The sequence below is a fragment of the Muntiacus reevesi genome, chromosome X, assembly GCF_963930625.1.
Source record: "Muntiacus reevesi chromosome X, mMunRee1.1, whole genome shotgun sequence".
Taxonomy (NCBI): Eukaryota; Metazoa; Chordata; class Mammalia; order Artiodactyla; family Cervidae; genus Muntiacus; species Muntiacus reevesi.
This window is the reverse complement of record NC_089271.1, coordinates 94,856,519-94,882,288: the sequence shown is the minus strand read 5'-3', so window position 1 is coordinate 94,882,288 and position 25,770 is coordinate 94,856,519. Positions and strand designations below refer to the sequence as shown.

General features: G+C 44.0%; 1 long non-coding RNA gene across 2 annotated transcripts in view; it reads left to right on the top strand.

Moving 5' to 3' along the window:
• LOC136153948 (uncharacterized) overlaps window positions 1-17,182 on the top strand; it is a 34,013-nt gene extending 16,831 nt beyond the window's left edge. The window contains exons 2-4 of one of the 2 annotated variants that reach the window (XR_010660461.1): window positions 7,603-7,758; window positions 10,579-11,681; window positions 15,942-17,182. This is a non-coding gene — a long non-coding RNA (uncharacterized lncRNA). Of the gene's footprint in view, window positions 1-7,602; window positions 7,759-10,578; window positions 14,330-15,941 lie in introns of those variants that run through there. The other variant, XR_010660460.1, reaches the window with a different exon arrangement.
• Window positions 17,183-25,770: the final 8,588 nt, after the last annotated feature.

Sequence of the window (25,770 nt, the reverse complement as noted above, 5' to 3'; positions counted from 1 at the left end):
TTTGGCTTTTTAAAAAATATATTTTCACTGATTGATTATTATTTACAGTATTGGTTTGATTTCTGTCATACATCAACCTGAATTAACCATAGGTGTAGGTGTACATATATCCCCTCTCTCTTGAATCCCTGCCACTTCCCACTCATTCTCACCCCTCTAGGTTATTACAGAGACCCCATTTGAGTTCCCTGAGGCATACAGCAAATTCCCCTTGTCTCTCTATCTACATATACTAGTGTATATGCATCCATGCTACTTTCTTTCCATTGATCTCACCCACTCCCTCTTCTCCCCCACCCTTGTGCATAAGTCTGTTCTCTATGTCTGCATCTCCAATGTTCCTCTGCAAACAGGTTTATCAGTACCATCCTTCTAAATTCCAGGTATGTGTGTTAATATATGATATTTGTTTTTCTCATTCTAACGTACTTCACTCTGTATAATAGGTTCTGGGTTCATCCACCTTCTTAGAACTGACTCAAATGCATTCCTTTTTTTTCTATGGCTGAGTAGTATTCCATTGTATATACACACTAAAGCTTCTTTAACCATTCCTCTGTCAATGGACATCTAGCTTACTTCCATGTCTTGGCTGTTGTAAATAGTGCTGCAGTGAACACTGGGATGTTTGTGTGTCTTTTTAGCTTTGGATTTTTTTTTTTTTTTTTTTTTTTTTTTTTTTGTTTTTTTTTTTTTTTTTTTTTTAATATTATTTTATTAGTTGGAGGCCAATCACTTTACAACATTTCAGTGGGTTTTGTCATACATTGACATGAATCAGCCATATAGTTACATGTATTCCCCATCCCGATCCCCCCTCCCACCTCCCTCCCCACCCGACTCCTCAGGGTCCTCCCAGTGCACCAGGCCCGAGCACCTGACTCATGTATCCCACCTGGGCTGGTGGTCCGTTTCACCATAGATAATATACATGCTGTTCTTTCAAAACATCCCACCCTCACGTTCTCCCCCAGAGTTCAAAAGTCTGTTCTGTATTTCTGTGTCTCTTTTTCTGTTTTGCATATAGGGTTATCGCCACCATCTATCTAAATTCCGTATATATGTGTTAGTATACTGTAATGTTCTTTATCTTTCTGACTTACTTCACTCTGTATAATGGGCTCCAGTTTCATCCATCTCATTAGAACTGATTCAAATGAATTCTTTTTAACGGCTGAGTAATATTCCATGGTGTATATGTACCACAGCTTCCTTATCCATTCATCTGCTGATGGGCATCTAGGTTGCTTCCATGTCCTGGCTATTATAAACAGTGCTGCGATGAACATTGGGGTGCACGTGTCTCTTTCAGATCTGGATTCCTCAGTGTGTATGCCCAGAAGTGGTATTGCTGGGTCATATGGCAGTTCTATTTCCAGTTTTTTAAGAAATCTCCACACTGTTTTCCATAGTGGCTGTACTAGTTTGCATTCCCACCAACAGTGTAAGAGGGTTCCCTTTTCTCCACACCCTCTCCAGCATTTATTGCTTGTAGACTTTTGGATAGCAGCCATCCTGACTGGCGTGTAATGGTACCTCATTGTGGTTTTGATTTGCATTTCTCTGATGATGAGTGATGTTGAGCATCTTTTCATGTGTTTGTTAGCCATCTGTATGTCTTCTTTGGAGAAATGTCTGTTTAGTTCTTTGGCCCATTTTTTGATTGGGTCGTTTATTTTTCTGGAATTGAGCTTCAGGAGTTGCTTGTATATTTTTGAGATTAATCCTTTGTCTGTTTCCTCATTTGTTATTATTTTCTCCCAATCTGAGGGCTGTCTTTTCACCTTACTTATAGTTTCCTTTGTTGTGCAAAAGCTTTTAATTTTCATTAAGTCCCATTTGTTTATTTTTGCTTTTATTTCCAATATTCTGGGAGGTGGGTCATAGAAGATCTTGCTGTGATTTATTAGCTTTGGATTTTGAAGGATGTATGCCTAATAGTGGGATTGATGAGTGATATGGTGGTTATATTCCTAGTTTTTTTTTTTTAGGAATTTCCATACTGTCTTCCATAATGGCTGTATCAATTTACATTCCCACCAGCAGTGTACGGGGGTTCCCTTTTCTCCACATCCTCTCCAGCACTTGTTGTTTGGATTTTTTTTTTATGCCCTTTCTGTCTGCTGTGAGGTGATATCACATTGTAGTTTTGCTTTGCATTTCTCTAATAATGAACTTCCCTGATTCCTTGGGGGTGAAGAGTCTGCCTGCAGTGTGGGAGACCTGGGTTCAGACCCTGGGTTGGGAAGATCCCCTGGAGAAGGAAATGGCAACCCACTCCAGTATTCTTGCCTGGAAAATTCCTTGGACAGAAGAACCTGACAGGCTACAGTTTGTGGGGTTGCAAAGAGTCGGACACAACTGAGTGACTAACACTTTCTAATAATGAGTGATGTCAAGCATCTCTTCATGTGTTTATTAGCTATCCTTATGTCTTCTTCGGAGAAATATCTGTTTAGGACTTTTGCCCACTTTTTGACTGGGTTGTTTGTTTCTCTGGTATTGACTTGTATGAGCTGCTTGTATGTTTTGGATATTAATACTTTGTCAGTTGTTTCATTTGCTATTGTTTTCTCCCATTCTGAGGGTGGTCTTTTCACCTTGTTTATAGTATCCTTCACTATGCAAATCTTTTAAATTTAATTAGCTCCCACTTATTTATTTTTGCTTTTATTTCGTTTATTCTAGGAGGTTTGTCATAAAGGATCTTGCTATGATTTACATCCTTCAGTGTTCTGCCTATGTTTTCTTCCAAGAGTTTTATAGTTTCTGGTCTTACATTTAGGTCTTTAGTCCATTTTGAATTTACCTTTGTGTATGGCTTAGGAAGTTTTCTAATTTCATTGTTTTGCACTTAGTTGTCCAGTTCTTCCAGCACGAATTACTGACGATGCTGTCTTGTTCCCATTGCATATTCTTACCTCCTTTGTCAAAGATAAGGTGCCCATATGTGTGTGGGTTTTTCTCTGGGCTTTCTCTCTTGTTCTGTCGGCTTATACTTCTGTTTTTGTGTTAGTGACATACTGTCTTGATGACTGTAGTTTTGTAGTATAGTCTGAGATCAAGTGAGTTGATTCCTCCAGTTCCATTCTTCTTTCTCAAGATTACTTTACCTATTCAGAGTCTTGTGTTTCCATATGAACTGTGAAATTTTTTGTTTTAGTTCCATGAAAAATGCCATTAGTAATTTGATAGGGATTTCATTGAATCTGTAGACTGCAGTTGGTAATACAGTCATTTTCACGATATTGATTCTTGTAACCCAGGAGCATGGAATATCCTTCCATCTGTTTATATCATCTTTGATATCTTTCATCAGTGTCTTATACAGTTTTATTGTCTCCTTTGGTAGGTTATCCCTAGGTATTTTATTCTTTTAGTTGCAATGGTAAATGGGATTGATTCCTTAATTTCTCTTTCTTTTTTTTTTCATTGTTAATTTATATGAATTCATGTGATTTGTGTGTATTGATTTTGTATCCTGTAACTACTAAATTCACTGATTAGTTCTAGTAACTTTCTGATGGTATCTTTAGGGTTTTCTATGTACAGTATCATGTCATCTGCAAATAGTGGGAGTTTTCCCTCTTCCTTTCTAATCTGGATTCCTTTTATTTCTTTCTTTTTTCTGATTGCCGTACTAGGACTTCCAAAAGTACGTTGAATAATAGTGGCAAGCATGGGCACCCTTCTCTTGTTCCTGATCTCAGAGGGAATGCTTTCAGTTTCTCACTATTTAGAATAATGTTTGCTGTGGGTTTATCATATATGACCTTTACTATGTTGAGTCTGGTTACCTCTATACTCATTTTTGAAGAGTTTTTATCATAAAAGGGTGCTGAAATTTGTCAAAAGCTTTTTCCGCATCTATTGAGACTATCATTTGGATTTTGTCTTTCAGTTTATTAATATAGCATATCACATTATTCAGTTTGCATATATTGAAGAACCCTTGCATCCCTGGGATACATCAGACTTGATCATACTTGTGGTCTTTTTAATGTGATGTTGAATTCTGTTTGCTAGAATTTTGTTGATGATTTTTGCATCTATGTTCATCCGTGACATTAGCCTGTTATTTTATTTTTTTGTGATATCTTTGTCTGGCTTTGGTATCAGGGTGGTTGTGCTGTCATAGAAGGAGTTTGGAAGTGTTCCTTCTTCTGCATATTCTGGGAAGAGTTTCAGAAGGATAGGTATTAGCTTTTCTCTAAATGTTTAATAGCATTTACCTGTGAAGCCATCTGTCCCTGAGCTTTGGGTTTTTCTTTTTTTTGGGGGGGGAGGGGGGGGTTGATCACAGTTTTGATTTCAGTTTTTGTAGTAGTCTTGTTCATAATTTCTATTTCTTCCTGGTTCTACCATAGAAGGTTGAACTTTTCTAAGAATCTGCCCATATCCTCTGGTTTTCCATTTTATTAGCATATAGTTGCTCATAATAGTCTCTTATGATCCTTTTTATTTCTGTGTTGTCTGTGGTAACCTCCTGTTTTTCATTCTTAATTTTCTTGATTTGATTTTTCTCCTTTTTTTTCTTGATAAGTCTGGCTAATTGTTTGTCAATTTTGTTTATTTTCTCAAAGAACCAGCTTTTAGTCTTGTATGTCTTTACTATTGCTGCATTCATTTCTTTTTCATTTATTTTGGCTCTGATTTTTATTTCTTTTCTTCTACTAACTTCGGGTTTGGATTTTTTTTAACTTATTTTCCCAGCTGCTTTAGGTATTGAGTTAGGCTGTCTATTTGATGTTTTTCTTCTTTGTTGAGGTAGGATTGTATTGCTATCAACTTCCCTCTTAGCACTGCTTTTACTGATTCCCATAGTTTTTTGGGAGCAGACAACCCATAAACTAGAGAACAATTATCCCAAAGAAGTCCTCTCACTGTTTTGAAAGTTCTAGCACCCAAAACAGATTTCCCACCCTGTGGATCCAGCAAAGGGACTGAGAACTCCCAGCATATTTGATTCTGGAGGCCAGTGGGTTTGGTTACAGAACTTCCACAGGACAAGGGAAACAGACACTTGGAAGGCACAGACACAACCTTGTGTGCACCAGGACCCAAGAGCAAGGAAGAGTGAGGCCACAAGAGACTGAGTCAGACTTGCCAGTGGGTGTTCAGGAGTCTCTGGTGGAGGCGTGTGTGGACAGTGGCCTTCCATGGGTTCAGGAGCACTGATTCTAACAGTCCTGCCATAAGTCCTTTTGAATGAGGTCACCATTACCACAATGAGCATCACTGTTTCTTCATGAAATATGGAATTCTTTGTATTTCTCACACATATACCAAGACAAATTTCCGCCATGAGATATGGAATTCTCTGTATCTCTTATATAAAAATCTGGGTGCTAATACTCTTTCATAAAGTTGGGCTTCTCTGTATTTCACATTTGAAGATCAGAATGGGGAATTTCCTATAAGAACTATGGAAATCTCTGTATTTCATGTGAACCACTGGTTCTTCAGGTACTGAAACATGTGTTCTCTGTTATGGCTCTGTCCCTGTGTCTCATCCATGTGCATGTACAGGCGTGGGTTCGTGTCACCTGTGTTTGTGGATGGTGCATGATTCTGGCCCACTGCAGACACAGAGATGAGAATGAAAGAGCATGAGATGTGGAACAACCAGAAGAGGAGGCCCAAGGCATCCACAGCCTAGGGGAGACTGGTCCACGCATCTGTGTGGTGCCCATGCCCAGGACAGCAATGAAAGAAGGATGACCAGGGATAGCTCCTGACAGTGAGTCCACAACTCTGCAATTAGAGAAAGAGGCATAAACAAGCTCACAATTTCTGCTGTGTTGTTTTGTCTGTTTGTGTTGTTAAGCAGGGGTAGAGGGTTTGAGGAGTCACCCAGAGTAGATCAAGTGGTGTGGGGCTTTAAAACTGCTGCCTGTGGACCCCTCTGTTTGTGGGGCATTGGCTGCCGTGGGAAAGGTAGATATGGCTCCTGCAGGACCCAGGATTGTGAAGAGACCAAGGTCCTTGAGAAAAGGGTAGAGACTGGGAGGAGGAGGCAAGGAAAGTGAGCCTGCTTCACTGGAGGCTTACTTCTCCCACACATGTGAGAAGGAGATAGATGAAGGTCCTGGGCTACTGCTGCCTAGCATCAGCCTGTCAGCCAGCACCCTCCCACCCACAGGGTGGCACACATTGGCACCATGTGAGACAAATGACGGGCTAAGGTAAGGCCTCAGTTCGTAAGCCCAGGCATCCGAGGAGAGACATGGTATGAGTATGGAATCCATCCAGGAACTTCCAGCCTAAATGGCCGTGCAGAAAGGTGAGAAAAGCAATGGTGTGGGGTGCATGTGTGTGCCCCTATGCTGGTGTGTGTCTGTGAGAGAGAGAACAGTGATGAAGCAAGGTTGGTGGGCTGTTTGTGTACAGGGACCCTTGGGCAGTGAGAGATAGTTGGAGGTTCAGAGCCTGCTGGTTTTCAGGCTCCAGGGAATAGTGAATAGCAGTCCTGTAAAAGAGGCCCCATTGCTTGCTCCAGAAGTTGTTTTTTTTTTTTTTTTTTTCATTTAGTTTTATTAGTTGGAGGCTAATTACTTTACAATATTGTAGTGGTTTTTTCCATACATTGATATGAATCAGCCATGGATTTACATGTGTTCCCCATCGTGATCCCCCCTCCACCTCCCTCCCCATCCCATCCCTCTGGATCTTCCCAGTGCACCAGCCCTGAGCACTTGTCTCATGCATCCAACCTGGGCTGGCACTTTGTTTCACACTTGATAATATACATGTTTCAATGCTATTCTCTCAGATCACCCCAACCTCGCCCTCTCCTACAGAGTCCAAAATTCAGTTCTATACATCTGTGTCTCTTTTTCTGTCCTGCATGTAGGGTTATCGTTACCATCTTTTTAAATATATGTGTTAGTATACTGTATTGGTGTTTATCGTTCTGGCTTACTTCACTCTGTATAATGGGCTCAAGTTTCATCCATCTCATTAGAACTGATTCAAATGTATTCTTTTTAATGGCTGAGTAATATTCCATTGTGTATATGTGCCAGAGCTTTCTTATCCATTCGTCTGCTGATGGGCATCTAGGTTGCTTCCATGTCCTGGCTATTATAAAAGTGCTGTAGGAATAGAAGGAACATACCTCAACATAATAAAAGCTATATATGACAAACCCACAGCAAACATTATCCTCAGTGGTGAAAAAGTGAATGCATTTCTGTTAAAGTCAGGAACAAGACAAGGGTGCCCACTCTCACCACTACTATTCAATGTAGTTTTGGAAGTGTTGGCCACAGCAATCAGAGCAGAAAAAGAAAGAAAAGAAATCCAGATAGGAAAAGAAGTAAAACTCTCACTGTTTGCAGATGACATGATCCTCTACATAGAAAACCCTAAAGACTCTACCAGAAAATTACTAAGGCTAATCAATGAGTATAGTAAAGTTGCAGGATATAAAATTAACACCCAGAAATCCCTTTCATTCCTATACACTAACAATGAGAAAACAGAAAGAGAAATTAAGGAAACAATACCATTCACCATTGCAACAAGAAGAATAAAACACTTAGAAGTATATCTACCTAAAGCTCCAGAGGTTTTGACGTTAATTTCCTCCTTTCTTGGCAGTTTCCTCCTTGGCCATGGAAGGCAAAGGGTTAAAGGTGTCAGTCTGCACCTGAAGGAGAGTCCTGAAAGCCTCACTGGAGCACTACCTCACTTTCATCATGGAGTTCCTGAAGGGGACCTGCACCACGTGACCCTCACAGGGACCCTGGATTCTAAGTGAGTGTCTTGGATGTCCCCCAGCCCAAACATTGGCCGAGTTTGGTGGCCCACACTGTGTAAAAGAGTTAGGGACAGCTGAGCTGTAGGCAGACCTACCACAGCCTAGCAAGGACAGCAGAAAGTGATCCTTGCCATTCAGCAAGTCAGTGAGGCCTGGTGGAATCAACCCCTCTTGGTGCATTTAGGAGAGGAATGCTGCTTTCTACACAAGGGAGAGGAGAGCTGTGGGCGTAGGGTGGGCAGACATCCCAGGGTGCCTTTCGTGTGGGGCTCTTTGTTGGTAGTAGTAAACTGTAGAGCCGACAAGAAGGGAGGCTAGCTTACCATTTCAGCTGTGTGTTCAGTGCTTCGTTTTGGCAGAGACCCTTTGGATCCATGTGCACCTTCTTCATGGCACTGTATCAGAGTCAGAGGCTTGTCACATTCTCTTTGGCCTTTTGAGGGACCGGGCATCTATTTGGCGTTTTCCTGCTACAGGAAGATGGCAACTGAGTGTAAAGGAAAACAGTTGCAAATGGAAAAGTACAGAGTAGGGAAGAGCAGGGGAACCTCGGTCAGAAGGTGCTGGCCCTGCGACGAGCGCGGCATTGGTAAGGAATATTCTTAGGACGTGCATGCTGAGAAAAGGTTGTTCTAAGTCAGCTCCATGTCTGTTCCATGTCCGGTTCTAACTGGTGCTTCTTCACCTGCACACAGATTTCTCAGGAGACAGGTAAGGTGGTCTGCTATTCCCACCTCTTTAAGAAGTTTCCACATTTTGCTGTGATCCTCAGAGTCAAAGGCTTTGGAGTAGTCAATAAAGCAGAACTAGATGTTTTCTGGGAACTCTCTTGCTTTTCTGATGATCCAACCGATGTTGGCAGTTTTATTTCTCTGGTTCCTCCGCATTTTCTTAATCTAGCCTGAACATCTGGAACTTCATGGTTCACAAACTGTTGAAGCCTGATTTGGAGAATTTTGAGCGTTACTTTCCTAGTGTGTGAGATGAGTGTAACTGTGTGGTCGTTTGAACGTTCTTTGGCATGGCCTTTCTTTGGGATTGGAATGAAAACTGACTTTTTCCAGTCCTGTGGCCACTGCTGAGTTTTCCAAATTTGCTGGCATATTGAGTGCAGCACTTTCACGACATCATCTTTAAGGATTTGAAATAGCTCAGTTGGAATTCCATCAGCTCCACTAGCTTTGTTGGTAGTGATGCTTCCCAAGGCCCACTTGACTTCGCATTCCAGAATGTCTGGCTCTAGGAGAGTGATCACACTATTGTGGTTATCTGGGTCATGATGATCTTTTTTTTATAGTCCTTCTCTGTATTCTTGCCACTTCTTCTTAATATCTTCTGCTTCTGTTAGATCCATACCATTTCTGCCCTTTATTGTGCCCATCTTTGCATGAAATATTCCCTTCATATCTCTAATTTTCTCAAAGATGTCTCTAGTCTTTTCCATTCTATTGCTTTCCTCTATTTCTTTGCATTGATCACTGAGGAAGGATTTCTTATATCTCTGTGCTAATTCTTTGGAACTCTGTATTCAAATGGGTATAGCTTTTCTTTTCTCCTTTGCCTTTAGCTTTTCTTAGATTCTCAGCTCTTTGAAAGGCCTCCTCAGACAACCATTTTACCTTTTTGCATTTCTTTTTCTTGGGGATGATCTTGATCACTGCCTCCTGAACAATGTCATGAACCTCCTTCCATAGTTCTTCAGGCACTTTGTCTATCAGATCTAATCCCTTGAATCTATTTGTCACTTCCACTGTATAATCGTAAGGGATTTCATTTAGGTCAGACCTGAATGGCCTGGTGGTTTTCCCTACTTTCTTCAATTTAAATCTGAATTTTGCAGTAAGGAGTTCATGATCTGAGCCACAGTCAGCTCTTGGTCTTTTATTTTTATTTTTTTTTTTTTTTGCTGTGTCTATAGAGCTTTTCCATCTTTGGCTGCAAACAATATAATCAATCTGATTTCGGTGTTGACCAACTGGTGATGTCCATGTGTAGAGTCTTCTCTTGTGTTGTTGGAAGAGGGTGTATGCTATGACCAGTGCGTTCTCTTGGCAATACTCTGTTAGGCTTTGCCCTGCTTCATTTTGTACTCCCAGACCAAATTTTGCCTTTTACTCCAGGTATCTCTTGATTTCCTACTTTAGCATTCTAGCCCCTATGATGTAAAAGACATCTTTTTTTTGGTGTTAGTTCTAAAAGGTCTTGTAGGTCTTCATAGAACTGTTTAACTTCAGCTTCTTCAGCATTACTGGTTGGGGCATAGACTTGGATTACTGTGATATTGAATGGTTTTCCCTGGAAACGTGCAGAGCTCTTTCTGTCATTTTTGAGATTGCACCCAAGTACTGCATTTCAGACTCTTTTGTTGATTATGAGGGCAGCGCCATTTCTCCTAAGGGATTCTTGCCCATAGTAGTAGATATAGTGGTCATCTGAATTAAATCCACCAAATCAAGTCCATTTTAGTTCACTGATTCCTATAATGTTAATGATCACTCTTGCCATCACCTGTTTGACCACTTCCAAATTACCTTGATTCAAGGACCTAAGATTCCAAGTTCCTATGCAGTATTGTTCTTCAAAGCATCAGATTTTCCTTCCATCATCAGTTACATTTTGCTTTGGCTCTGTCTCTTTATTCTTTCTGGAGCTATTTCTCCACTCTTCTCCAGTAGCATATTGGGCATCTACTGACCCGGGGAGTTCATTGTGCAGTGTCATATCTTTTTTGCCTTTTCATACTGTTTGGTTCTGAATTGGGAACGGAGGGTATCAACGCTGTATATTGTCATCCTGCTTATTTAAATTATGTGCAGGGTACATCATGTGAAATTCCAGACTGGATGAAGCACAAGCTACAATCAAGATAGTCAGTAGAAATATCAACAACCTCAGATATGCAGATGACACACCCTTATGGCAGAAAGTGAAGAAGAACTGAAATGCCTCTTGATAAAAGTGAAAGAGGCAAGTGTAAAAGTTGGCTTAAAAATCAGCATTCCAAAAACTAAGATCACTGCATCCGGTCCCATCACTTCATGGCAAATAGATGGGAAAACGATGGAAACAATGACAGACTTTATTTTGGGGGGCTCCAAAATCACTACAGATGGTGACTGCAGCCATGAAATCAAAAGACTCTTGCTCCTTCGAAGAAAAGCTATGACCAACCTTGACAGCATATTTAAAAGCAGAAATATTACTTTGCTGACAAAGTTCCATCTAGTCAAAGCTATGATTTTTCCATTAGTCATGTATAGACGTGAGAGTTGGACTATAAAGAAAGGTGAGTGCTGAAGAGTTGATGCTTTTCAACTGTGTTTTTGCAGAAGACCCTTGAGAGTCCCTCGGAATATAAGGAGATCAAATCAGTCAAACCTAAAGGATATCAGTCCTGACTATTCAATGGAAGGACTGAAGCTGAAGCTGAAGCTGAAACTCCAGTATCTGACCACGTGATGCGAAGAACTGACTCATTGGAAAAGACCCTGATGCTGGGAAAGATCAAAGGTACAAGGGGATAGGCGACAGAGGATGAGATGGTTAGATGGCATCACTGACTCATTGGACATGAATTTCAGTAAGCTCCAGGACATGGTGATATTCAGGGAAGCCTGGAGTGCGACAAGTCCTTGGGGTCGCAAGGAGTGGGACATGACTGAGCGACTGAACTGAACTGAACTGAAGTCAGTCAAGTGCGAAATCCCTGGCCATCTCTGTGTGGTTCCTGGAAGGAAAGCCCAGGGAAAGGAAGCATGCCAAAGTGATGGGCACTGTGAACCTGTCCAACATGATGGGAGAACACAGAACACAGGGGCACATCACTCAGCTCTCCATGGGGAGAACCTCCAAACCCGCCCACCTCTTTACAGGTCGGTTCCCCTCACGAGCAAATCCAAGGACTGTATAACCTTCCAGGGTAAGTCATAGAGGTCGAAGAGGACATTGACTTGATTGAAGAGCAAATGAAAGAAAGTGACCAGGACACAAAAAGAGGGGTGGTTGCAAATTCCATTATTCTGGATAAGTAGACCTATAGCTCTGTATTTGTGCAAGTCTCCTTTAAGCTTGTGTGTGTGTGTGTGTGTGTGTGTGTGTGTGTGTGTGTGAGATATCAGAACTGGCTGGGCTGGGAGACGGAAGAATGGACACCAAAAACGTGAAAGAACTTGTGTAAAGTTCTTAGACCGTGGGGCAGCAGAAGCATGGAAGCCAGAGAAATGAGCCCAAGGTTCTCACCGAGCAAGCAAGCTGTAAGTGGAATCAAGCTGCTGCACCCTGGATCCCTGCCAGAAAGGAAAGGCTGGAAGAAAGCAACTGGGGGTGGTCAGTGAGGATGCACAGAGTATGAAAAACAGAACGGGGTGGATTCCCAGGCACAGACGAGGCGGGGCCTACAGCCCTTGGATGCCCAGCTACAAAGACCTTTCTGTCCTTCTCAAGTGCAGGAACATTCCCCAGCATGACCAGGCACATGAGCACACCTTGACTTTTTTGTAAGCTTTGGGAGACAGACAGGCACTGCGGCATAAGCAGCTGCTACCTGCAGAGTTTGCCAATTTGAAACGTCATTCTTTGTATTCTTCGCAGAACCCTTGGGTATCAGGACTATGCAAAGGATGGATTAGGTTGATTCTCTCACTGCTCCCAGCCCCACGGGGCTGGGGAGACAGGATAGGCTGCGAAGTGTTCTCATCTGGAGGCTAGATGAGAACAGAACAACTTGGAAAGGGCCTCTATATGGTAAATGGGCAGACTTCAGTTCGTCTAATACCAAAGAATCATGGCCCGTAATGCAGTGATGTCCTTAATATCTCACTGACTGGCATTGCAACAGGGTTCTGGGACTTCCTTCATGCCAGCAAGAGCATGCTCTGTTTCTCCCTCTCTCCAAAGTTTGGCCAAGTCACCTTAGTCCTGTGCAGTGTTCATGTCTATCATGCAAGGGAGGGAAGGACACCTGAACCCTGCTGTGGTTCAGCAGACATTGCCTGTGTTCGCCTCTCAAGTTTGAAAAAGCATTCTTCAACTGTGTGGACTGACAAAGTCGCCTCTCCCTGGATGTAACTCACACAGGAGAGGGCTTTGGCTTCATGCCAAGGTTAAGTGTCTTTTCCATGCTCTGTTGTCCAGAGATTGACAGAGGGCAACAACATTAGTTAGAGAGACAGAGTCAAACAGACAAAAGCCCCTACTACACACACGGAAAGATGGGCAGGAAAACAGAAGCAGAGACAGACACATAGAGAGCTCTGTGACCTATGGCTCTGGTGCCCTGAGCAGTGGAGCTCAAATGTAGCAAACAGGTGGGTTTGTACCCGATCCACTATCATCCAGACAGCATCTGACTCTCTGTCCAATGGAGAGCAACTATCCAGCCACATTGATCCCCTGCCTTTTATTGGACACATTGGGAGAGCTCTCAGTGGTTAAAGGTCCTGTGGGACACGGGAATGTGCTTTTTGGATATGGGAACAGGGAACTCGTGGTTCGGATTTCCGGAGGCAAAGTCAATGGCCGTTGGCACCCGGGAGGTGCCAGATACAAGGCAGGGGAAGTATGTGGACAGGCACGTTCACTGGAGCAAAAGCAGCCACGTGTGGGCGCTGGAGCCCAGGACCCCCTGGAGCAATTCCCTCTGGACTAGGGGCATGTCCCTGGAAGATGCCTTCTCTGTGATTGGTCGAGATTTTGGCCCAGCAACCTGGGCGTGACTCACAGCTCCAGCAGCCTAGGGGGCCAAAATGCCTGGGTGATTGGGGCTGGAATGCGCACCATGCCCCAGGCCATTCCCCGCCATTTTCTTCAGTCTCAGAACACCCCCAGAAAGGTGACTGCAGCCTGTGGACAGGCTGGGCATGCCACCTGCCGTGTTGTCATGTCCAGCCCCTTAACTGCTGCCCCAGCTCGGGGTCAAGGCCAAGGCCACATGGAGAGTGAGACACAGCCAGAAGAAGGCCGGAGCTGTGGAGGACTGTGGAACTTTGTAGTTGTGATCCCAGGTTCAGGGGGCAGGACCCCTGCGACCTGCCAGCACCGTGGGGTCACAGGGATGTTGCAGGCACCAGGGGATGTTCCAGGCAAGGAGGTTGCTCTCTTCAGGGTGGAGGCGGTGTGGAAGTCGCGGACCTGGAGGGGGCAGAATTGGTGGGGATCGTGCTGCTGCTGGTTCCAGCTGCTGGTGGTAGACATTATGTAGGAGATGGAGGTGGTGACTGACAAGGAGAAGGATCAGATGTCCTCGTAGGTGTGTGAGGAGAAGCCAAAGGAGTAGACCCAGGAACATTCAAGGACAGGAGCCCCGAGTGAATGGCCTGTGCTGGAGGGACTAGAGGTGCTGGCAGCCCTGCAGGTGGAGATGAGCTCTGGGAATGAGAAAGACCATAGGACCTGCGCTCCTATCAGGAGGAAGAACCAACAGAGGAAGAAGGCTGGAAGAAGTGCCATCATCCAGGGCATCCCTGGCTTCTGGGCCAAAGCTGTATCCTGACCTCCACTCCATGGGTTCAGCTTCTCAGGAGGAAGACATGGAGGAGGAGCAGGAGGAAGGTTGGGGAAGAGGGCACAGGCAAGGTGAGGGGGCTGAGGGAAGAGGGGCTGGTGGAGTGGCAGTCTCCAAAGCACCTTGAGAGGAGAGCCTGGGCAGGGCCATCACAGCTGTAGGTGTCAGAGGCATGACTCTTGGTGCCTCTTGTACTCCTGCATCTGAAGAGCAGGTGCACAGGAATCTCCTGACGGGGACACTATGTCAGGAGTTATCAGTGACAGTAGGCCAGGGGAACATTCCCAGAGAACTTTCATCGCAATTGTGGATAATCCTGGAAAGTAGTAGAGACAGCAGAAGTCTCACAACCTGTCCTGGTCCGTCAGAGCCCCTGAAGGTTTCCCCACGAGTGCAGTGCAGAAGCACGAGGGTGTCCACCCTTGTGGAGCTGGAAGGGACTGCTGTCCTTGTATGCTACGAGTGAAAGATGACTGCAGACACATCCTTGCCACCCCTTTTGAAGACAGGTAGCAGATAAGAGACCCAGGGTTTTCTTGCTAAACACACACACAGACACAGAAATATACCCACACACAAGTTACACACTTGCCCGCAGACACGATGTGCCACAGAGACTGCCATTCTGACATTCTAAACGGTGACATGGCGCTACCCAACAAACACAGGCCAGGCAGAAATCAGGAGCAGTCAGAAACACTCTCCCTAGGCGGATGCAGACAGCCTCATATGCAGAACACCATGGGGGACCGAGACTCATGAGCATGTCTGATGGTATGGCAGGGGCTGGAGACATCGGTGGGGTGGCTGAGCACGAAGGAGTGCCCAGAGCCCTTGCAGATGCCTGTTTCAGCGTCCTTGTTCTGCCCCAGACAAGCCCTGTTGCTCATGGCACTCCCTTGCCCGGCATGTGACATGACTGGCTCCTTGACGTAAAGCAGATTATGAACCACCCCCAGGTGTCCATCATTATCAGTAACCAAGACAAAGACTTGGTTAATGACATGATGGATTGGAAGCTCAGTGAGGGAGATTCCCATTCCAGCACTCTTGCCTGGAAAATCCCATGGATGGTGGAGTCTGGTAGGCTGCAGTCCATGGGGTCGGGAAGAGTCGGACATGAGTGAGCGACTTCACTTTCACTTTTCACTTTCACGCATTGGAAAAGGAAATGGCAACCCAGTCCAGTGTTCTTCCCTGGAGAATCCCAGGGATGGTGGAGCCTGGTGGTCTGCCGTCTATTGGGTCACACAGAGTCGGGCATGACTAAAGCGACGTAGCAGCAGCAGCAGCAGAGGGAGACTCAGAGGACTGGTGGGTAGGGGAGCTACATGGGGAAGGATGAGGGGGAATCATGTTATCCCTGTGCATGTGGTGTGAGCATTCAGAGAGGGGTAGCAGAAGCTGTTGATGCCTGCCTGGCAGGCAAGCTGAGGACCCTAGAAGCTTGCACCTTTTCCCTCTTCCTGGTCCTGAAATGTGCAGGAGCTGAGCCGTCCCTGGTCTCGCTGCAAGCTGATATTTTCCTTTTGGAACAACCCCTACTTGTGCAAGACAGTGATCATTAAGGAATACTACCTTGACATCGTTGCACAACTTAGCTCCCAGTGCATTGTGAGTGGGTGGGGGAGGGAGTGCATGCTCCTCCTACATGATCCTACTCCTGTATTCTTCCAGGATACAGGATTCCTCCAGGGTGCGTCATTCGCCTCTAGTCCACTAACTCTGGGATTACGAAAGGGGAGCTCCCAGCCATGGGCTGCACAGCAGCAGCCTTCACTTCCTCAACTGATTGTCAGACCACAACTGCCCAGGGTCAAACAGGATTGCTGAGGTGGAGTCTCTCTGGGCCTCTGCAGAATTGGTGATTGGTATTAGAGTTCTTGGCTGCTCATGGGAGGGTCCGGAGCATGATCAGCCCAGTGCTGGCCTTGTTCATGTTGCCAGCAGATCATCGACAAAGACTTGTTGATCAGTCCCCTGCAGCACTACCCAGGTAGAAGTTTCTGAAACAAGAGGTAACTGAGAGAAACATGGGTTGTGAGGGGATCAGAAGCTGGGCCCTGAAGGCACAGCCGTGTAGAGGCCAGGACACTCCTTTCCCACATGGGGAATCTCAGGCTCATGCAGGCTGGATGTGGAGCCTTGGTTCGTGTCATGCACATAGACTGGATGATTGAGGACCTCATCCTCAAGTCACTTCGTGTCCAAGTCACACACGAAGCAGCTGTGCTTACAGCATGAGAGTCCTATGTGATTCTGATAGAGGCAGGGTTAATCAAGCTCCTTCGTCAGAATCTTCCTTCCCTGGGTCCTGCCATCCACAGGCCTCCTGCTGCTCATTGAGTTTGAGGTTCCCTGGGTCCTTCACCCCCACCCCCTCTCCTGGGAAGCCCCACCAATTGCAATGGGCTTCTCTCTGGTGTTACATTGTACTTCTGTGCTGACTTTGGAGTCTTCTCTGAATTTCCACATCTGCCGCTTGGCACCACCAACACACAGTCAAAGCTGGAAATGGCTTAAGACTGGCTGATAATACTGAAGGGCTGGGGGAGGCAATGGACAGGGACTCCAAAAGGGCAGGACATGGAGCCTACTAACATCATCTTCCATATTGCTGGAGAGGGCGTCTTCAGCTACTGAAACACCTGTGTTCCCTGTTTTGTGTTTATGTCCCTGTATCTTGCACAAGTGTGTGTACACAGGCGTGCTTGTGTCGCCTGTGTTTGTGCATGTGTCTGGCCCGCTGCAGACACAGAGGTGAAGGCGACAGAACGTGAGACGTGGAGCAACCAGAAGAGGAGGCACGAGGCATCCACAGACTTGGGGAGACTGGTCGAAGTATCTCTGCATTGCCCATTTTCAGGACAGAAGTGAGGAAAGGATGGCCAGTGACAACTGTCTGGCAAGTACCAGCCAATCGCTGTACTGCAGTTGGTCTAGTCTGGTAATCTGCCCTCTCGTGGAGAAATAGAAGAATGCTTATGGATGTAATTTATAAAATTCAAATGTATTCTTTACATGTTGAAAAAGATACTGTATAACTTTATTAAAAATTAATACATACTCCTAACAGAAAACCTAAAGTTGCTAGAAAAATACAAGGAAAGAAAAAAATCACCGGTGATATAATTTACCATTAACTCAGAATTCTGAGTTCCTGGGACAGGGAGATAAAAAGATGAGGGTGTGCTAGTTCTTTTAGTATAAAATTATCTTTTCTGCTATTTGAATGCCAACATAGAACTTGATTCTGATAAGTGATTCTTGCTTTCTTTACTTATTTTTCAGCCTCTAATTTTATAAATACCTAGTAATTTGACCCCCTGTTTAGAGACTGTTTGCTTCAAGTTTTATGTTGTTGTTGTTTTTGCCATTTTTGCTATGATTAAAAAATATTGCATGATGTGGCTACAGTAAATAGTGCTGCAGTGAACATTGGGGTGCATGAATCTTTTTGAATTAAGGTTTTCTCCTGGAAAATGCCCGGGAGTAGGTCATACGGTGATTATATTTTTAGTTTTTTAAGGAGCTGCTATAGTGTTCATCATAGTGTTGGTACCAATTTACATGACCACTGACAGTGCAAGAGGGTTCCCTTTTCTCCACACCCTCTCCAAATTATTGCTTGTAGAATTTTTGATGAGGGCTATTTGGGCTGGTGTGAAGTAGTACCTCATTGTAGTTTTGATTTGCATTTCTCTGGTAACTAGTGATGTTGAGCATATTTTCAAGTGTTTGTTGGCCATCTGTGTGTTTTTACAAGAATGCCTATTTAGATCTGCCCATTTATTGACTGAGTTGTTTTTCTTTTTGTCATACTGGGCTACATGTGCTGTTTGCATATTTTGGAGAATAATGCCTTGATAACTAATGAGAACTATCTTCACACAGGTAACTGTCTTCAGTACTCTGTGATGACCTAAATCGGAAGGAAATTAGGAGAAATAAAAAACCACTTACACACAGATGACTTACGTTGCTGTAAAGCAGGAAGTAACACAAAATAGTAAAGCAACTTACATACTGTAGGCTCCACTTGTAGAAAGTTCTAGTCTAGATCAGGCAAAACTAACCTCTTCTGAAAGAACTGAGAACAGGGGTTGCATGGGGTAAGGGCAGTGTGGGGATGGGGCCCAAGAGATTTTCAAGGATGATGGGAAAATATATTGCAGGGAAGATCGATATATGATATATATACCATATGAGATATATACCATATGAGACCATATTTATATGATATATATACCAAATCTTGGTGAAATTGCATAAATACTTCTGCAATATAAATGCCAAACAAGTTCTTCTTAAGTAGCTCCATGCATTTATAAATCTACTAGATACTGTCAAATTGTCCTTCAGAAAGCTGCATCACTTTATGCTTTCACAGCGATGCATGAGCATTCATTTTCCAACCTCTGATCCTCAGTTTGGAGGAAATATTTGGTATCACTCAAAGCTTTCATTGAACTTTTGGCAATTTGCATTGTGAGAAATTGTATTTCATTATTGTTTTGGTTTGCATTGGAACTTCCCTGTTGGCTGAGATGGTGAAAGCATCTGCCTACAGTGCAGGAGACTCAGGTTCGATCCCTGGGTTGGGAAGATCCCCTGGAGAAGGAAATGGCAACCCACTCCAGTATTCTTGCCTGGAAAATCCCATGGACGGAGGAACCTGGTAGACTACAGTCCATGGGGTTGCAAAGAGTCGGACACGACTGAGTGACTTCACTTCTTTGATTACCAATTGGGTTAAAGATTTCCTCGTGCTTTTTGGTAATTTTTCTTATTTTCCTTCTAAGTAATTTGTATTTCTTTGTTTACTTCATGTTTGTCTTCTATTGGGTTTTTCATCATCTTTTCTTATTTTAATTTTTGAACTCTGCATAAATTAGCTAAATGCACACTTTGTCAGCTATCTACCAAATATTTCTCAGTTGTCATTTTATAATTCCTTGTTTATTATTCATTTACCCATGCAGAAACTTTTCTACAAAGTGCAAAATTTCCCTTTTTAGCTACTAGACAAAGATCACTTAAATTAAACAATTTAAATAACTGAGAAAAATTCTAAGGACCTAGAGAGTGTAGGTTGAAAGTTTGTGGGGAGGGGTAGCAACTCTCTTTGAGTTCACCTGTGTGCCTTTCCACATGTACTTTTCAATAAACTACCCTAAAATATATCTATATATCTATATATATAGATATAGATATATATGTATAAAGAGAAAAAAATGAAGTGGAGGCGGGTAGCTCCATGATGGGCCAAGATGAAGCCAGGACGGGTGGAGCTGCACCTGGGACTCCAAACAAAGGAGTCAGTCATAGTTTGGTCAGCCCTGTGAAGCCAGCAGGGACACGTCTCTAGAGCTGTGACTGGAGGACTCAGGGCGCCCCAGCAGTACCCAAAGCCAAGATCACCAGGAGGGGAGCACAAGCAGGACAATGATGCTACACAGTAGGCCTGTCTCCCCTGGGCCACAGGAAGGGTGATGCTACTTTTACTATGGAAAATGTAGTCTGTGGATATTGGGAAAAGAACTTGGTCAGTGCACAGAGTGTGAAAAAGTAAGGAAAAACCATGACTACTTTCACCACAGTGCATATTCTAGCCCATTTCTCCCCATCATGTTTCAGCTCATATTTTTAAAGCTTGGATTAGACATCATGTGCATTTTGGTTTGCTCTGTACATTCCCAAAGATTTTATTATAAAAATTTCCAAACATTCAACAAAGTGGAAAATTTTTTCTAGCTAATACACAAAGACATCCCACCTTGATTCTACTGTAACCATTTTCCGTACTTCTTTGTCACGCATCTATCCATTTTTCCATCCCTATATCCATCCATTAATCGATCTCACTCCTTGGTGCATTTTGTGGGAGACTGCAGACATCAGTATGTGTCTCTGTATTTCAGCAAGTCTACCATCAAGTAGTGAGCTGTATTTGTTTACAGCAGTTTTCTTTGAAATGTAAGCTTTACATACAGTGAAATATACCAATCTTTTTTTCCCCAGTCATGTTCTATTTTAGTTGAAGATTAGTTGATTTACAATGTTGTGTTACTTTCTGCTTTACAGCCAAGTGATTCAGTTATGCACATATATGTGCAATATGCATTCTGTGTGTGTGTGTATATATATACAGATTCATTTATTTAATCCTTACACTGTGCCGCGTGTGGGTTTAGTTCACTGACCAGAGATTGAACCTGCATCCCCTCAGATGGAAATATGGAGTCTTAACCACTGGACTGCCAGGAAAGTCCCATGTATATTCTTTTCCATTATGATTTATCATAGGATACTGAATATAGTTCTCTTTGCTCTACAGTAGGAACTTGTCCATCCTTTCCATGTACTCCAGTGTATAGCTCTTAGCGCCAGTCTCTTACTCCATCCCACCCCCAATTCTTTCTGCCTTAGAAGCCACAAGTCTGTTGTCTATGTCCATGAATGTGTTTCTGTTTCATACATATGATCATTTGTGTCATATCTTCAATTCCACTTTAAGTGATATTTTGTGTTTGTCTTTGTCTGACTCACTTCACTTAGTATGATCATCCATCAGTCCATCCATGTTGCCTCAAATGGCCTTACTGTTGTAGCTGTACAGTTTCTTGCATCCTTTTTAAGCATACATAGAAGTATTCATCTGTGGTTATTTTGATGAATATATTATGAAAACGTGTTTAGTACACCACTCTTGGGATAATATGTCCATTTTGAGGCTGTATTAGGGTTTTATATGAATGTATATGTCAGTCAGTTCAGTTCAGTCCTTCAGTCATGTCTGACTCTTTGCGGCCCCATGGACTGTAACACGCCAGGCCTCCCTGTCCATCACCAACTCCCCGAGTCTATTCAAACTCAGGTTCATCGAGTGGGAGATGCCATCCAACCATTTCATCCTCTGTCGTCCCCTTCTCCCACCTTCAAGCTTTTCCAGCATTAGGAACTTTCCAATGAGTCAGTTCTTCACATCAGGTGGCGAAAGTATTGGAGTTTCAGCTTCAACATCATTCCTTAGGAATATTCAGGCTGATTACCTTTAGGATTGACTGGTTTGATCTCCTTTCAATCCAAGCACTCTCAACAGTTTATGTGGGTATGAATAAAAATTTATTGTGCTTATGCTCCCCTCATGTGGAGAAATATAAGAATGCTTAAGAATGGAATCTTTAAAAAAAAAAAAAAGGATGGAATTTATAAAATCCAGGTGTATTCTATCATATGTATATATGGTTAGGCATATATATTTACTGTGCTTATGCTGCCCAATCTTGGACAAAAGGAAGAGTGCTTTTGAGTGTCATTTATAAACTTAAAATTGATTCTTTACATGTTGAAAAGGAAGGGAAGTGACTTGCTGACCTCGTAAAGCATAAGGGTGTGGCCCCCTAGGGAGGCATGTATATAGGGGTGCTCAGGGGCTCTGGAGGAGACAACTGCGAGTCTTCAAAATGGCAAACGACAGCTCCAAGTGGAGCAAGGGCAGGTGTATTCAGTGCATTCTCCCAGCCTGAAGACAGGGGTTTCTGACTGGAAACTATAAAACTCAGGAGAGCTACCTGAACACTGAGAAGAGAAGGTAGGATGGAAGTTTTCTGGTAGGTGGCCCAGAATTAAATGGTCTTCAAGGTGGTTTAAGACCTCAAACACAGCCTAATTATCAAGGAGTGATTTAAGGCAAGATATTAAACACTAGATAATGGTGAAAGGTGAGAAAGAAGAGAAAGGGAAGCCTGAATATTGTGGCTGTGAACCAAGGTTTGGAGGAGACACACTACCCCTGCATGTGACACATCAGTGTAGAGTCAGAGAGATGAAGATGGCAGGTGAGTTTCATGGGCTCATAAAGGGCATTTAAAATGCCTCTTTTATCTCACCAAACCATCTTAATTTCTCCCCATCCTCCCCTAGAGGTGTCAGGATGGGCCTTTGTGATGTCAAGGCTCACCCAGGGTCACCATTGGTTGGGGAAGTGACTTGCTGACCTCATAATGTATAAGGGTGTTGCCCCCTGGGGAGGGATATATATAGGAGTGCTCAGGGGTCCCTCAAATTCCCCATCCCAAATCTCCCACACTCTCATCATCCCCCTCAAATTACCCCCACCCCAAATCTCCTACACTCTCATAATCTATCAAATTCCCCCACCCCAAACCTCCCACCCCATCACCAGTTGTGGAAGTCTGTACTGAGGCTCTGACCTGAGCCCAACTCATTGCCAGGCCCAAGAGGCTGACCATTCTCTCCCAGGACAGACAGGTGAGCCCCTGGCTCAGCACCTGCAGCTTCCAGCTCCTGCAGCATGAGGCAGTGAGCACACAGGGGCATTCCTGGGGTGGGGGTGAAAGTGCAGAGACACGGACTGGAGCCACCTGCTGGGGGCCAGTCCTCTGCCTGCCGCCCCCTGTGGACATCCTTGAAAGCGGGGTGGGGAGACGGAGATGAGTGGGAAGGAGACTCCATACAGCTCTGGGCCCTGAGACTGCACTTCCAGTAGCAAGTTGGACTGTGTACCTGCATCAGGGGGCAGACCATGAGCAGTGTAAGGCTATGGCTTGACCGGGGCTGGCCAGGCTCTTTCCTCATCAGAGCGTTGAGCCAGGACAAGGCAGGGTCAACATAGGCCATTAGAGGATGGGACCCACGAGAGGGGAACGAGGGAGGCAAAAACGGTCTGAGCCAGGAACGGGAACACACGATTTTGAGTTTAGCTCTGCTGGGAAGTGTCCCTTGACTCCTTTCCCCTGCCCGGGATCGGGCCACCAGCTCTAAGTCAGGACACTTAGAGGCCATCCAGAGGCCACAGGGTCTGTAGAGGTGATAGCTGATGGATGAGGGGAGGGCCCTGGGCTCCTGGCAGGGGGAGTCCTAACCGGGACACAGGCCAAGCGATGCAGGAAGTTGCCCTCGGGGCAGTGACAGCCCTCCTCGCAGCCAGCGGAGAAGTAGCCCACCAGCCCGGTGAAGTGGGCCCATGAGAAGGGGCACCCCTCACTGGGCAGGCACTCGCGGTACACCCCCCCCGGCCGGGCAGCCTGCCTCTGAAGTGAAGTCGCTCAGTTGTGTCCATCTCTTTGCGACCCCATGGACTGTAGCTCAAGCGGAGCCCAAGGCTCTTCCGTCCATGGAATTTTCAAGGCAAGAGTACTGGAGAGGGTTGCCATTTCCTTCTCCAGGGGATCTTTCCGACTCAGGGATCGAACCTGGGTGTCCCACATTGTGGGAAGACGACATCATATCCACTATTTATGATGTCACACACACTGTGTGTATGACAACACAAGCTCTATATCTGACTTGAAACCCATTGTATCTGCCATCACATCCACTGTATATGTCATCACACCCACTGTGTCGAAGACATCACAGCAACTATGTAAGACATCACAGTTGGCATATGTATGCCATCATATGCACTATACATGACATCATATCCACACTTTATGACCACAATCCTTAGTATTTATGACATCACATGCACTGTATTCATGACATCACACGCACTATATATGACATATCATCTACTGTGTATATCACATTCACTATATGTGTGACATCGCACAATGTCTGTATCTATGACATCACACACACTATGTTTATGACATATCCACTTTATATGGTATCACACACAGTGTTACGACAACACAACCATTGTGTAACATCACAGCCACTATGTCTGACATCATACCCACTGTATCTGTGTCATCACACCCAATGTATCAATTTTATCAAACCCAGTGTATGTATGACATCACAGCCACTATATGTATGACATCATATACACTACATATGACATCACATCCTCTATTTATGATATCACACCAGTCTGTGATATCAAAACCACTATATCTCACATCTTACCCACTATATCTGACATTGCCTCCACTGTATCTGTCTCATCACACCCGCTGTATTGATGACATCACGCCAAGTGTGTAAGACATCAACTGTGTATGTATGACATCATATGCACTATAAAATACATCACATCCACACTTTATGGCATCATTCCTCAGTATTTATGACATCACACCCACTGTATATGACATCATATCCACTGTATCTGTGTCATCACACCCACTCTATTAATAATATCACACCCTCTGTATATGCGACATCACACTCTGCATATATATTAAAGTATATGAACTTTACAAGCATCACATCCAGTTTTTATGGCATCAAACCACAATAATTATGACATGGCATCCACTCTATTCATGACATTATACTCACTCTGTATAACATCGCATCCAGTGTATCTTTGTCATCACACTCACTGTATTGATGATATCACAATGACTGTATGTATGACATTACACCCAGTATATGTATGAGATGTTGCTGGTTGTAAAGACCTTCTGAACGACCTGGGGTACTCACAGCATTTGGCCTCGTTCTTTTACCTGAAATCATAGAGGAAGGGGATGATTGGTGAGGTGAGGTTATTATACCAAGCCCTTATAACCCCTTCTCTGTGAGTGGGCCACCGGGGTCACTCACAGAGGTAGTTGTCATCCTGGGGCTCACTGACCTCTTGGTACACATGGCCGTTTTTTGTAGACTGTACCTCTCTACTCCAGTCTCCTTTCTTCTGAGTTCTACAATGGAGAACAGAAACAAAGCAAGGCTGGTGGGGTCTGGAGAGTTAGTACTTGTTTTATCAGAAAGTGTGAGATCATGTACTTGTCCATCTATACACTTTGTTAAAACTTTTTTCACATTTATTTTTCAAACTTTTACTTTTGTATTTCTATGTTTTAGTTTTACATTATTTATCTATTGGCCACACTGCATGGCTTGTGGGATCTTAGTTTCCTGACCAGGGATGGAACCCACACCTCCTGCAGTGGAAGCATGGAGTCTTAACCACTTAACCACTAGGAAGTCCCTTCTTTATACTTTGTTTGTTCTGTCTTTAACTACTGGTTCAGGAGACTGACGCTCCACACTGACCACAGCTGCCCAGTTCAGTGTTAGCTTCCTGCACTTCCTGTTAGTAGGTTTAATTCCCCTACCTTCTTACTTAGAAAATAGTTCACTGAAACATCTACTCAGAAAGTAAACGTTTAGGGCACATGACACGTGAGGGATTAAGCAGAGGTCTGGGCATAAACACTAACACAGTGTGGTCCCTATTATCACAACTGGATTTATTGAACTACTTGTAGGTGTCAGCACTTTTGCATTTAATATAATGCTTTCAAACACTGTACGAGTTATATATCATTATCTTCATTTTACAGATAAGCAGTCAGGACCACAGAAAATGTATAAGATTTTCCCAAGGCCCCAGTGCTAACTTCATGTCTCAGATCAGTCCAGCTTAAAGCCATGCCTACCCAAAGTCCATGCCACACACCTAGGCCATACTTAGCTTTTTTACAGGGATTAGAGGAAGTAATTAGAGGAACTCCCCAAATTTTCTCTTACCGACTTTTTGTCTGGGGTGCTGTCCAGAGGTCCTTGCTTCTCTGGGAGGGGGTACTGG